We start from the raw sequence: 15,184 nt of genomic DNA, 5'->3' as shown, positions 1-15,184 counted from the left end.
GATAGTGAAGAGTAAATAATAAAACAGAGGAATGGAGGCCTTTCAAAAAGATAACAGTGCAAAAGTAACTACTAGAAAAGTAAAACCTTCCTAAATACCAAAAGGAAAATAAAATTAAAGAAAAAAAACACATCACGTAAAGAAACATGGAAAACAGTACAGTACATAGAAAATAATTTGAAAAAGTTAAGACCAAACACAAAAACCCATCAATAAATGGACTTAACTCACCTATTAAAAGAAATAAATCTCAATTATATTCACAGAGCAAGATCTAACTTTATGCTGTATTCAAGGGACACATGTAAAACAAAGCGATTCAGAGGTTTAAATGAAATGAGCAAAAATATACTAGGAAAATATAAATAATAAGAAAGCAAGTTTTCAGATTCTGATGTCTCAAATAAATAGAATTTAAGCCAAAATTCATTAAAGATAACCAAGGTCCATATAAATACTGCTTTAAAATTCACAAAAAAGATCAAACATCTCTGAGCATCAAAGCACTAAATAAGGTCGAAGCTAGTTTTATTAAGCAAAACCATAGGAGATGCAAAGAGAAAAGGAAACATACTAATAATAGGAGATTTCCACTCTCAGTACAAGATAAATCAATAGACAATAAATAAATATATAGAAGACCTAAATAACATATTTAATAAGATAGCTCTTACAGACCTATACTGAACTTTAACCCTGATAATAGAAAGCATATTTTCTTCTCAGGAACACATAGTCTATTTACAAAAGTGATCAAATATTAGGTCACAGGGGAAACAATAGTAAGTTGCATAAGACAGAAAAATAACTCTCTGATGACAATGCAATAAAACCAGTAATTATTAATAAAGTATTTTTTAAAAAGCTGAAAGACCCTTCCTCCTGGAAATTTGAAAGCTGCTATTTAACTGGCACAGGCCAGAGGAGACTAAGGAGATATGACAACTAAATGTAATGTGATTCCCTGGATTGGATCTTGGAACAGAAAGAACATTAATGGAAAACTGAAAAATCCAAATACAGTCTGGAGTATAGTTCCCAGTATAGTGTACCAATATTGGTTCTCGGTTTTGACAAATGTACCATGATAACCTAAGATATTAACAACAGGGGAAATTGGTTGAAGACTATATGGGAACTCTGTATTATCTTTGCAACAGTTCTGTAAATATGAAATCATTCCAAAACAAAAAGTTTGTTTTAAAATTTTTCAATTGAAAAACACTGCTATCAAATAGCTATTAAGTACAAAGAGTTTTATAACCGAAATAACAGAACTTCTAAAAATTATTATATTATTTTTGACTCAGATATTTATTATTCTCTAAGCCATGACCAATGGGCCTACTTATCATTCATAAAACCTCCAAAAATCTATTAAACTTTCTAATGTCTGTACACTGAAATCAGTATTACAAGCCATATTATTAAAGAATTATGATAGCAAAACTGAGTGCTTGAGAGATTTTGACATAGAGCCTAATATATAGGTAAGAGAAGCCAAAAGACTCACCGTTCCTCATTAATCTTTATAAATGGTTGAAACACTACAATTCAGAATCTGTGGGATAAATTTAAATCTGTTAAGAGAGGAAAATTCAAAGACTTAAATACTTTATCAATACAAGAAAATATTTTTTTAAAGCTAAACTCCCAACTCATAAAAGCCAAAACAATAAAAAAATAAAAAACCCACCACCACTACAACAAAAAATAAACCATGGGCTTCCCTGGTGGTGCAGTGGTTAAGAATCTGCCTGCCAATGCAGGGGATACAGGTTCAAGCCCTGCTCTGGGAAGATCCCACATGCCACAGAGTGACTAAGCCCATGCACCACAACTACTGAGCCCATGAGCCACAACTACTGAAGCCTGCACATCTAGAGCCTGTGCTCCGCAACAAGAGAAGCCACTGCAATGAGAAGCCTGTGCACCGCAACGAAGAGTAGCCCTTGCTCGCCACAACTAGAGAAAACCTACGCACTGCAACAAAGTTCCAACACAGCCAAAAATAAATAAAATAAAATAAATAAATTTTTTAAAAGCTTTAAAATAAATAAATAAACCAAAATATAAGATAAGGAAATAAATAATAACTATAAAAACAGAAATTAATGAGGGAGATGACAGAAAAGCAGCATATCTAATTAGTAAGACAAAATATTAATTTTTAAACAGTAACAAAATGAATAGAACACTAACTTAATTGTAGGAGAAGGCACAAATACACAAAATTAATGCATTGGGGGAAATAATCATTGACATAGAAGACTTTTAAAATAAGATTAATTTGCAGACCTCTATACAAATACATTTGAAAAATTAGATGAAATGGATAATTATGTAGGAAAATAGTTTTCCAAAACTGACTCATTAGATAGAGAGTTCAAAGAGATATATTGCTGTAGAAGAAATATAGAAAGTTTATAAATTGCTTGTATAAATTAAAATAAAAAGAACCAAAAAAAACTTTTGAAAAATTAAAAAGGTGAATTCTAGACTCCCCACCTATTCTGAAGTTCTTCATTTTGATTCATTTTATTTTTTTCCTGGTACTCTCTTCTGCCATTTCCCTCCATATTTTTCAGCTTGAACACTGGTTCAGAAAGAATTTTCTCATCTAAATTTCTCTTTTTTGGCTTCAATTCATATGAGAAGACCTTCCAGTAACTTCATCAATAATGTAATTTCAGTTGATTGGTCTTACATCTAATCCCAAATGGCAAATATAACTTTCATATGCCCTTCTGAAAATCTTATTGTTGCTTAAAATATTAATATGTTAAAGGCTAGAAAAAATTCAAATTCCAAACAAGAGACTTGGCTTTACATTTGAAATAGGTCTCTTCCCAATTGGACTTGATCAATGTCTTACGAACTGTCTTTGAATTCAAACCTGTCATGTTTCCCTCTGAACTCCTCCTAGAGGTACCATCTGATCTCTCCCCTCAGAAGCATTTCTCCTTCTCATAAACTGTCACTTGAGTGAGTAAACAAGTTTCTTTTTGGCATTTCCTCACTTTTGCCATCATTGTGATATTGGGTGTTTTTCTCTGAATTCCATCAGCCCTAGTGGAAATCACTGGCATGAACGATCAAAACTATTTATGTGGTTCACAATGAATTAAAGTAATTCTTATTTTAATGGGAATAATAAAGTACTGAATGACCTTTGTTATCAAATGATAAAAAATATTGTTATTGATTATTCTTTGATTATTCTTTCTTTTGAGTTTGATTATTTTTTTGTCGAGCCAGACTCTTAAGAAATAATGTTGGGGCTTCCCTGGTGGCGCAGTGGTTGAGAGTCTGCCTGCCAATGCAGGGAACACAGGTTCGTGCCCCGGTCCGGGAAGATCCCACATGCCGCGGAGCGGCTGGGCCCGTGAGCCATGGCCGCTAAGCCTGCGCATCTGGAGCCTGTGCTCCGCAACGGGAGAGGCCACGACAGTGAGAGGCCCACGTACCATAAACAAAACAAAACAAAACAAGAAATAATGTTAATTGGACGGGTGCTATTTTTTCATTTATATGTTTCATGCTGTCAGCAGAACTTAAAATTTTCAAGAAAATCAAGCTTTTCTTCTAGAGGAGTTATAATGAATGTACAGATAACTCTGTATAAGATTTAGTTGAGACTGTGTCTTTTTAGTTGCAAAGAGGAAAATACAATTATTTATCATTTTTTCTTAAATATTCTCAATAGAATAAAAATTTAAAGATGCTAGAAAGTGTCCTGGTTTTATCTTTCACTCCCCTCTGCTATCTCTCTTCAATTTCCTTCTTTCTGTGACTTCTCTTTTCTTTTAGAGCTTAAGACAAATTTTGTTTTTCATCATTATCTTGGGTTAAGTTCTGTTGGGAAAGAAATGAGAAGCATAGGAGTTGATAAGCATAAAAATTCAATTCAAATAAAACTGGCTTTTGCATTTTTCAGTCTTCAAATAAGAGTCACAGTTAGGTTTGAGAGGGGCGTTCATTCTGCTGCAGTATTGATACCCACTTCTTATTCAGTAAGTATATCCTGTGTGCCAACCACTGGGAAGGGGTGTTGCTGGACTCTGGGGAGAAAATGGTGAGAAAAACAAAACAGAAACCTGACCTCACAAAGTATAGAATCAAGTCAGAAGGTTACTTAAATAATCATGTAAATTAATGTAAGTTTGGAGCATGCTAGAAAGGAAAGGTAGGTGTCATGATGAGCACATATTACAGGGAGATCTTCCATCAGGGTCAGATGAGGCTTCCCTGAGGAAATGGCATTGTGGCTGAGAGTTGAAGATGGGTGGTAACCAGGCATGGGGTAGAGGATAAGCAGAGTATTCGGGTAGGGGAATGGACTGTACGAACCTTCTGTTTTCTGCAGAAGGTTGGTGTAATAGGAGCCATAAGAAGTGCTTCATAATATAACGTCACAGTAATGCATCAGTCATTTTGAGGGAAAAAATAGAAAAATGGGTCACAGTACTTAGCACAGAATAAGTACTAAATAAACTTGGGCTTCTATTATTATCATTTTCCATTTCAACAGGCCAACTCCCACCTCCCTCCACAGCTGCAGCTCTCCCTGCCTGCTTCCAAACAGCTTCCGAGGATGACAGAACTGTACTCAGCCCCCAGGCGAGAACCCCTTGCAATGCGTATTCTAAATTCTGTGACATAGCAGAAGTCTTCCTTGAATACATAAAGTTCATGTATTGTTCATTTAGCAAATACGTGTTAAGCAAGTATGTGATGAACAATAAAGACAGCTAACATTTGCTGAGGATGTACTCTTGTGCCAGGGATATCTTATGAGTTGTGAGCTCTTCAGAACAATTTTATGAGGCAGGAACTTTTGTGGCCATCATTTAGCAATGGAGGACAGAGAGGTTAAACAATTTCTCCAGGGCCACATACCTAGAAAGTGGCAAGGCTGGACTTGTAATGCAAGAAATCTGTCTCCAGGATGTGAGAGCTCCATACTGCCTCTTTGAAGACAGACAAGTCATTTGCTCACCTAGAGCTTACAACCTACTTGGAAAGAGACAGGGAGGTGGTGGAAATTCAATAAACAAGTAACTGAATAAGCTGGATAACTGCCATTTGTGATTAGTCTTATAAAGCAATTAAATTGAGCGATGTGATGAATAGGGATTAAGGGTGGGCAGGGGAACACTGATTTAGAAAGAGTATTCAGAGATGACTTCTTGAGGAAGGGGCCTTAGAACTGATACTTAAAAGATGGAAAAGAGACAGCTCTGTGAAAAGGGGAAAGATTCCCAGCAGAGGAAATAGCAGGTGCAAAGATCTTAAGGTAGGTCAAGATTGGTGCATGGGAGGACTAAAGGAAGCCAGAGCAAGAAGATGAAAGAGGAGGGAGATAAACCAGATCATGTAAGACCCTGCTGCCATGATGGGAGGTTTGAATGTCACCTGAAAAACAATGGGAAGCCAGTGGACATTTTAAAACAAGAACCAGGGTAAAAAGATCTGGTTAATATTTTTAGAGTTTCACATTAACTTTCACAGTGGAGAATAGATTATAAGAGTCAAGAATGAAAGAAGAGGGCTTCCCTGGTGGTGCAGTCGTTAAGAATCTGCCTGCCAATGCAGGGGACATGGGTTTGAGCCCTGGTCCGGGAAGATCCCACATGCCGCGGAGCAACTAAGCCCGTGCACCACAACTACTAAGCTTGAGCTCTAGAGCCCAGGAGCCACAACTACTGAGCCCACGTGCCACAACTACTGAAGCCCGCGTGCCTAGAGTCCGTGCTCTGCAACAAGAGAAGACACCACAATGAAAAGCCCGTGCACCACAATGAAGAGTAGCCCCCGCTCACGGCAAGTAGAGAAGCCTGCGCGCAGCAATGAATACCCAACGTAGCCAAAAATAAATAATAAATAAATTTTTTTAAAAAAATGAAAGAAGAGAGACCAATTCAGAGCTACTGCTGTCAACCCATTGAGAAGTGGCGATGGTTTACATTAGATTATTGACATTGGACATGGAGAGATGGAAATAAAGATATAAATTTAAAGTCTTACTCATGAACTGGATGTAGAGAATGAGGCCAGGGAAACCAAAGATGACTCTTAGACATTTTGGCTTAAATAACTACAAATGGTGGTCCCTCCTAAGGGAGACAAGCAAAGAGCAATTTGGGAACAAAAGTCATGAGTTCCACTTTGAATATGAAGACTCAAATACCAATCAGATCTTCAAGTAAAGGTGTAAAGCACAAAGTTGTATATGCAGTTGGACCCTAGGGCTAGAGAAAGAAATGTAAGAGTCATCGACATGTATGGTCTACAAAGCCATAGAGATCCCCCAAGAGGGTAAAGAAGAGAAGAAGGCTTAGACCATAGTTCCTCGGTATCACTGGCTAGTTCACCACCCCTTTCTGGGTCTCAGATTCCCTACCAGTTCAATGGAAGCAAAGCAATAATGATACATCCTGTCTCAGGCTGAAGGAATTCCTTTTATTCATTCTTGATCATTCCTCTACATTGCTGGCGAGTATGGAGATATTTTTATTCTTTTCCCTAACAGGTTCTCAAATAGGTTGAAAGATTGATGAGGGCTTTGGAGCAAAACAAAGAATTATTCTTAGAACACAGTTCAATTTTCCTTCCACTGAATGTGGCCTGCAGATAAAGCTCCAGAAAAGTCCTTATTCATTTTCCTTTCAGAATGTTTATGATAATGGAGCCAGGGATGTTATTAACTTCTTTATGTAAACCTGATGAACCTGAGTGACATTCCATGGCTCTAAGGAGTAAAGAGGCACAAACCTCTGTATTTAAACCACATAATCATACCTGAAAACTCAGTTTCAGCACCAAGATTTACAAGGACCAAGCAGATGCTTTTGTCAGTCAATCAACAAGTATTTACTGTGTGCCCTTAGAGTGCGTGGTAGTGGATGAGACTGTTTTTGTGAGCAAGTGGGTTCTCTGCTTTGAAAACAGAAATTTAATCTCTTTTTCATCCAAGCATTTCCCTTCAGCTTTTCCAATATGCCCTTTTTTGTGAATGACTAACAGAATAGCTCCTGCAAAGGCAGCCTGCAAATCCCAGGCAGAGGCCCTGAGAGGAAAGATGACTCATCTGCACCTGACATCAAAGCCTCTGCTCCTTTCAGAGGAGTAGGAAGAGAATGGTAGTGGCCTGGGTAAAATGACCCAGATGCCCTCATGAGTCTGTGTGGGTCGTGACGGCTTACTCCTCCCCTGCCTGATGATGATTTCAACCCAAAGAAAGCTTAAGCTGTGAAAGCACCAACTTCATTGTCAAGTTGACTGGAAAATTAAAAACAGCAGTTTTTCTTCCTGTCAAGTAATAGCCAATCTTTGTTGTGAGCTTTTCTCTCTTTGGAAAATGCTGAAGGAATGTAGTCCCTTTTCATGGCGTGTTTTGTATTGATTTGTGTCTTAGTTCAGGCTACTATATCAAATACCACCAACTGGATGGCTTAAACAACAGACGTTTATTTCTGGGATACCCAAGGTCAAAGTGCCAGGAGATTCGGTGTCTGACCAAGACCACCTTTCTGGTTTGCAGATGGCTGCCTTCTTGCTATATCCTCATGTGATGGAAAGAGAGAGAGCTCTGGTCTCTTCCTCGTTTTATAAGGACACTAATCCCACCTGGGGGTTCAGCATCATGACTTCATCTAAGACTGAGGAAGGTCCAAAGGCCCCACCTCTGTACACCATCACACTGGGGGTTAGGGCATCAACGTATGAATTTGGGAGGGACACAAACATGCAGTAAATAATAATTTACTTACAACATATTAAAAGTGATCATTTCCAATTTGCCTTTTACTTCCTGATTTCCAAGGACTTTACCAGGTTATGCACAGAGCCATTCCACTATTTAATCACACTTATTCAAACAGAGGTTCAAGTGCACCAAGTAACCCCTGGGTCACAGTTCAACAAAGCTCTGACAATAGTCAAAAAAAGTCAAACAAATGTGCCCCTGGAAACTTTCTGGCCCCTTTGATATTGGTCCTGGGGGCTCCCACCCAGGCTGTGTCATTGTTTAGTCCCCTGGGTCATCTGATCTATTCTAAATCCTTCTCTTCTTTCCAGGGAAACTAGATATCTAATTAACAGATCAAGCCTAAACTCATGATGGTTAATGGGTTACTTGGTCTTCCTCTGAAATCTCCATTCAAGTAACCGTCCACTCCAGCACCCACAGATCACTTGATTCTCTGAATTTCTATTTCATAAAGGTCTTTGCCACGCCTTTCAGCATTTTTTGATACACTACTAAGTTTTCATTGTACCTTATAGTTTGTTTTGTGGTTCTTGAGAGAGGTAAACTTACTTTATCGTCATCCTAATTTTTCTTTTGTTCTTTTACTCAGAGCACCCATCACAATGCTTTGCACTAAAAGTTCACCCAATAAGAGTTTTTGAGGTTAAATATAATTTACATGATGGTGACCTCTGGAACTATAGTCTAATGGCATAAATCTAATAGCAGCATTTCAGATATTATAGTAAGTGGGTAAGAAAGATAATTCAGGGTAAGAAGGACTTTTGGGACCTCTTAACATATCCACATATACACTATTGATGTGGGAAACTAATTAATTTGATGCTCGTCCTGCCCCAGCTTAGGCCTCAGTGTAACATCGTCACCCAAGTTCACACAGGACTGATTAGTAACAGAAAACCAGTTGTTAACATCATGAGAGAAGGACCTAGCCTATGCACGACAACACTAGCAGAGGACACTTCCTAGAGTACAAGTTTGCTAAGGAAAGCAAATTACAACAAAAAGTAGATGCCTGATGAATATCGGAAAAGAGTTAAACAGAGATATTCTCAACAAGCTTTGGAAAGCTGAAGAAGTGCCCTGTCCTTCTCTAGACGGATAAAATTTTGGTCTCTTGAAACTGGAACCCCAATCTTTGGGAAATGCCTAGAGTCACCAAGACCAATTCTTGTTCTCTGATGCCTTTTTCTAAAGTTTATGTAAATCTGTATCTTCTGAACTCTATATCTGCATTTTATTTCAAAACTCTCTTCCTTTCCCCCTGTCTTTAGGGGGGTCTTTGCTGTGTTGGTTGTTACTATTATCACTCTCATGGAGACTCTGACTAATAGACCCCTGAGGAACATCTGCCTGGTAGCCTCTAACCCTTTGTATTCAATATTCAATCTGAAATGTCCCAAGTTTGGGTGTGTGTCTAGAAAGTGAATCAGTTACAGGAGTTCATCCTAAAGAGATCCAAACTCTCGGCATCTACTGGAGAAAAAAGGAAGAATCATAAATAATTACTAGAGTATATACATAACTGATTCACTTTGCTGTACAGTAGAAACTAACAACGTTGTAAAGCAACTACACTCTAATAAAAATTTTAAAAAATAATAATAAAACCACATATCATAATATCATTAAAAATACTGCAATTTTTCAATTCACATTCAAAAAACAATAGTATTCTAGCTATATTCATATATCATCCACGTAAGTATCTTCATCATAAAAAAAATTATTATTAGAGATCAGAAAAAGACAGGTGGTTCACGGTTATTATACGGGAAATCTTTAGGGAAAGAGCAGGCTCAGAATGAAGCATGTGACAAGTGCAGGAGGAATAAAGGCACTTATACTTTAACTCTAGAAAATCAATGTGTGATGGTGTAATAATAATCTCAAGGTTTAATAATGTGAGTAATGTCACAGCTTGTGATAAAGCTGAGATTTGAGCTAAGTTCTTGTCTGGCTCAGATGCTTCTCTATGTTTCCCACCATGTGCTGGGCCCGTGGGTTGCTGCCTCTCACCTCCAGGAATCAGTCACTATATTTCTATTGACTTTCTACTTGTTTTCTGTAGGCATTTCATCTCTGCCAACATCGATGCTAAAGTGGAATAAAAATGAGCTATATCTGCATGAAATATACCCTACATTTTCTTGAATATTACCTCATCTTATATATTTATTTCTTCATCCCATTCCTGAAATACATCAAGTTGAATAAATTTCCCAATATGGTAAGTATAAACTGATGTTCCAACAGCCTTGAATGAACCTTCATTTTCTGTCCAACAATAGTTCCTACTGTTATTTCTCTCGTTCTTCCATTGGTGGAAGATCTGAATGTCGGTAACTCCACAGGGCCACCGCTTCCCCAACCCCCAAGTTCTGAAACTCATCAGAGGCTCAGGTCCAGCTCTGGAATATTCCTCCTCCAAGATTCTAGGTTCCAATAACTCCAACCTCTTTCCTCTTTTCCATAAGACTGTGAACTACCTCTGTGACACATGATGATTCCCTTTTAGCCTTTTCAACCTTCCATCCTGTCCAACGAATTCTTTATATTAAATTCTTTCTGCTAAAATGATGGATATCTGTTTTCATGACTGAATCCTAACTGATACAGTTATTGATACCAGAAATTGAAGTTCTTTCCCACTCACTGACTCACATTTGCTTTAGTAAGGTACCTAAAGTAACTGGTATTTCCTGTTCACCTAAGTCCAATGGGCACAATGTCATTGATGTTGTAGACTAGTGTGTTATTTTTTGGAATATCAAGATGATCAACATCTCTGCATACTACATCGTGGCAGACAGTAAGAGAGTGAACACAACCCTGAGCCTATACTAAGAAGATATACTTTTGGCCCTGTCAGGTAAAAGCAAACTACGTCTAGTAGTCCTTGCAAATTGGCATAGGGACAAAAGCAGTCGTGAGGTCAGTCACTGCATACCAAGCGCCAGGGGCTTTCTGATTTGCTTCAGTAAAGATACTACATCTGGAACAGAGGCTACAATTGGAGTCACCATCTGATTAAGTTTATAATAATCCACAGGCATTCTCTCACACCTCTCTTCCTTCTGCATAAGCCAAATAGGCAAGAAAAATGTGGATATAATAGATTTTACCACCCCTGTGTTTTACAAGTCTTTGAGGTCATTTTGTGAAAGGCTTAGGGAAAGACTTAGAGTATATAGCTGTGATTCTGTGTGTGTGTGTGTGTGTGTGTGTGTGTGTGTTTAAACCAATCAGTAATGATATTTTCTCAGCACTACTATGTATCAGGCACTGAGCAAAGGATGAAAAGATAATGAGACAAGAGGGCTGCCCTCAAGGAGTGTTTTTTTCTGGAAGAGGCAGTCCAGTAGAAGTACATGTACACAGACAAACTGTAATACAATCATTAAGAGGGTATGATGATGTACAAAATTAAGTGATGCGGGACTACTTTATATAAGAAGAAAGCTACCATTTATAGAAAAGATCCTTGAGAAGCCTGTGAATACATTATTTTGGAATTGGCTTGAAGCCAGTGTTAGTAGTATAATCCAGGTCTTCTTGATACAGTAGGATAGTGAGCAGGAATCATTTTCTTTTTTAAAATTAAATTTTTTTTTAATTTTCTAAACTCTCTCTAATGAACTTACACTTGTTTCATAATTTGAATAAATCTTGTTTAAAAATCCTCTCAGGGAAATTCCCTGGTGGTCCAGTGGTTAGGACTCCACACTTCCATTGCAGGGGGCATGGGTTTTGATCCCAGGTCAGGGAGCTAAGGTCCCACAGACTGCGCAGCATGTCCAAAAAATAAAATAAAATAAAATAAGATTTAAAAAATAAATAAATAAGATCCTCTCAAAAGAAAGCCCTATCCTATTTAACAGCTACACAATAATCCTCCTTCATATGTAGGCCCCAAAGCCAGATATAAATAATGGTGGTAATAATGATACTTGTGGTGATGATAATCCAGTTTCACTGCTTACTTACCAGCTGTGTGATCCTGTACTCTCTGATTGTTTCCTCACATGTTAAATGGAAATGATAAGAATATCTACTTAATAAGATTGCTGTAAGAATTAAATGCACAAAGAAATACAAAGCCCCTAGAAAAGTGTGTCCCACATAGTAAGAGCTCAGTAAATAGTAGCAATAATAACAACAGCAACAAAATCATTGCAACTAGCGTCTACTGATCGTTCACTGTGTACCAGGCACTGTGCTATAACCATCTCAGTGGATAATGTCATTTGCTCTCCCAGCCAGACGTAAATAATGAAGATGAGATTTTAATTTCAACTGCCTTAGGTACCCACATTCACAGTCTTGCATTAGAAAATCGTGCACAGGTATGAATAATTCATTACTCCATTAGCTACTCATGTCTATAATTCTTTTCAGTCTTTCTACTTAGAAAACAATAGGACAGATCACATCGTCACACCATGACCTTGGACTTTTTCCCAAAACTGAACAAAAGCTTTGGACTCTTTCAAGGCAACACAGACTTGCTTTTACAACTTGCCCTTTGGAATAGGGACTGACTTCAGCATGGACCTTGGTTAGCAATCTCACTGCCAAGTGATCTAATTACTGTTGTGGTTGTATTTCCACTCGTTTAATGAGGCTTCAGTGGCCCAAGAAGGAGGAGGAGGGAGAGAAAGGGGGGAAAGGGAGGAAAGAGAGAAAAGAGAGGGAGGAAGGAAAGAAGGGAGGGAGGGAGGGAGGAGGGAGGAAATAAAAAAGAAGGAAGGAGGGAAGAAGGAAGGGAGAAAGGAAGAATGAAAGAAAGAGAAAGAAGAGAAAGAGAGAGAAGGAAGGGAGAAAGGAAGAAAGGGAGGGAGAAAATGACAAAAGCAAACAAACGAAATCAGCTTTGAATATGTTCTGCACTGCAAGTCACAGGTGGAGGTATTTTTTAACCTTAAATAAGGATACCTTTAATAAAATCCTTCTTGCTCCCAGTTTATCCAGATAAAACCAGATTAAAAGGGACAGGCTCAAATGGGAGCTAGATGGAAACCCTGAGATAAACTTTTGGCAATCTCTCTTAAAAAACTGCCTGGGGCTTTTGAAGCTATATTTAGTCTTCTGAATTCAAGTCCACATCATAAATACAGTAACTAAGAGGAGCCTGATGTACCTGATATGCAGGCTGCTGAGTGTCTTTGAGGGGTATAATTCACACATCAACACCAGTTATTCTTATTTTTCTGTGTCATTCCCTCTTCAGGGACAATTTTAAGTCATCTGTGGGTAGACAGTTCAGCCAACTACAAGTAACTTTTTCAATTTTTATAAAATAGATCCTATACAATGAAACAAATGAACATAAGGGCACCTTATTCTCCTTTTTTGGGGTATTTTTCTCTCTATTTTCATCCTCCCTTAGTCAAGAACAACCACTTTGAGCAGGAGACATTCAAATATAAATGAGGAAAGTGAGGAAGTCAGACAGTTGGCTTTTTTTTTTAACATTCTTTTTTGTGTGTTTTTTTTTTGCGTTACTCGGGCCTCTCACTGTTGTGGCCTCTCCCGTTGCGGAGCACAGGCTCCGGACGCGCAGGCTCGGCAGCCATGGCTCACGGGCCCAGCCGCTCTGCAGCATGTGGGATCTGCCCGGACCGGGGCACGAACCCGTGTCCCCTGCATCGGCAGGCGGAGTCTCAACCACTGCGCCACCAGGGAAGCCCCTTTTTTTTAAATTGAAGTACAGATGATGTACAATATTATATGTTACAGGTAATTGTGTGTGTGTGTGTGTGTGTGTGTGTGTGTGTTTAAACCAATCAGTAATGATATTTTCTCAGCACTACTATGTATCAGGCACTGAGCAAAGGATGAAAAGATAATGAGACAAGAGGGCTGCCCTCAAGGAGTGTTTTTTTCTGGAAGAGGCAGTCCAGTAGAAGTACATGTACACAGACAAACTGTAATACAATCATTAAGAGGGTATGATGATGTACAAAATTAAGTGATGCGGGACTACTTTATATAAGAAGAAAGCTACCATTTATAGAAAAGATCCTTGAGAAGCCTGTGAATACATTATTTTGGAATTGGCTTGAAGCCAGTGTTAGTAGTATAATCCAGGTCTTCTTGATACAGTAGGATAGTGAGCAGGAATCATTTTCTTTTTTAAAATTAAATTTTTTTTTAATTTTCTAAACTCTCTCTAATGAACTTACACTTGTTTCATAATTTGAATAAATCTTGTTTAAAAATCCTCTCAGGGAAATTCCCTGGTGGTCCAGTGGTTAGGACTCCACACTTCCATTGCAGGGGGCATGGGTTTTGATCCCAGGTCAGGGAGCTAAGGTCCCACAGACTGCGCAGCATGTCCAAAAAATAAAATAAAATAAAATAAGATTTAAAAAATAAATAAATAAGATCCTCTCAAAAGAAAGCCCTATCCTATTTAACAGCTACACAATAATCCTCCTTCATATGTAGGCCCCAAAGCCAGATATAAATAATGGTGGTAATAATGATACTTGTGGTGATGATAATCCAGTTTCACTGCTTACTTACCAGCTGTGTGATCCTGTACTCTCTGATTGTTTCCTCACATGTTAAATGGAAATGATAAGAATATCTACTTAATAAGATTGCTGTAAGAATTAAATGCACAAAGAAATACAAAGCCCCTAGAAAAGTGTGTCCCACATAGTAAGAGCTCAGTAAATAGTAGCAATAATAACAACAGCAACAAAATCATTGCAACTAGCGTCTACTGATCGTTCACTGTGTACCAGGCACTGTGCTATAACCATCTCAGTGGATAATGTCATTTGCTCTCCCAGCCAGACGTAAATAATGAAGATGAGATTTTAATTTCAACTGCCTTAGGTACCCACATTCACAGTCTTGCATTAGAAAATCGTGCACAGGTATGAATAATTCATTACTCCATTAGCTACTCATGTCTATAATTCTTTTCAGTCTTTCTACTTAGAAAACAATAGGACAGATCACATCGTCACACCATGACCTTGGACTTTTTCCCAAAACTGAACAAAAGCTTTGGACTCTTTCAAGGCAACACAGACTTGCTTTTACAACTTGCCCTTTGGAATAGGGACTGACTTCAGCATGGACCTTGGTTAGCAATCTCACTGCCAAGTGATCTAATTACTGTTGTGGTTGTATTTCCACTCGTTTAATGAGGCTTCAGTGGCCCAAGAAGGAGGAGGAGGGAGAGAAAGGGGGGAAAGGGAGGAAAGAGAGAAAAGAGAGGGAGGAAGGAAAGAAGGGAGGGAGGGAGGGAGGAGGGAGGAAATAAAAAAGAAGGAAGGAGGGAAGAAGGAAGGGAGAAAGGAAGAATGAAAGAAAGAGAAAGAAGAGAAAGAGAGAGAAGGAAGGGAGAAAGGAAGAAAGGGAGGGAGAAAATGACAAAAGCAAACAAACGAAATCAGC

The sequence above is a fragment of the Neophocaena asiaeorientalis genome, unplaced genomic scaffold (genome assembly GCF_003031525.2).
Source record: "Neophocaena asiaeorientalis asiaeorientalis breed wild unplaced genomic scaffold, Neophocaena_asiaeorientalis_V1.1 scaffold86, whole genome shotgun sequence".
NCBI lineage: Eukaryota > Metazoa > Chordata > Mammalia > Artiodactyla > Phocoenidae > Neophocaena > Neophocaena asiaeorientalis.
This window is presented reverse-complemented; position numbering follows the sequence as displayed.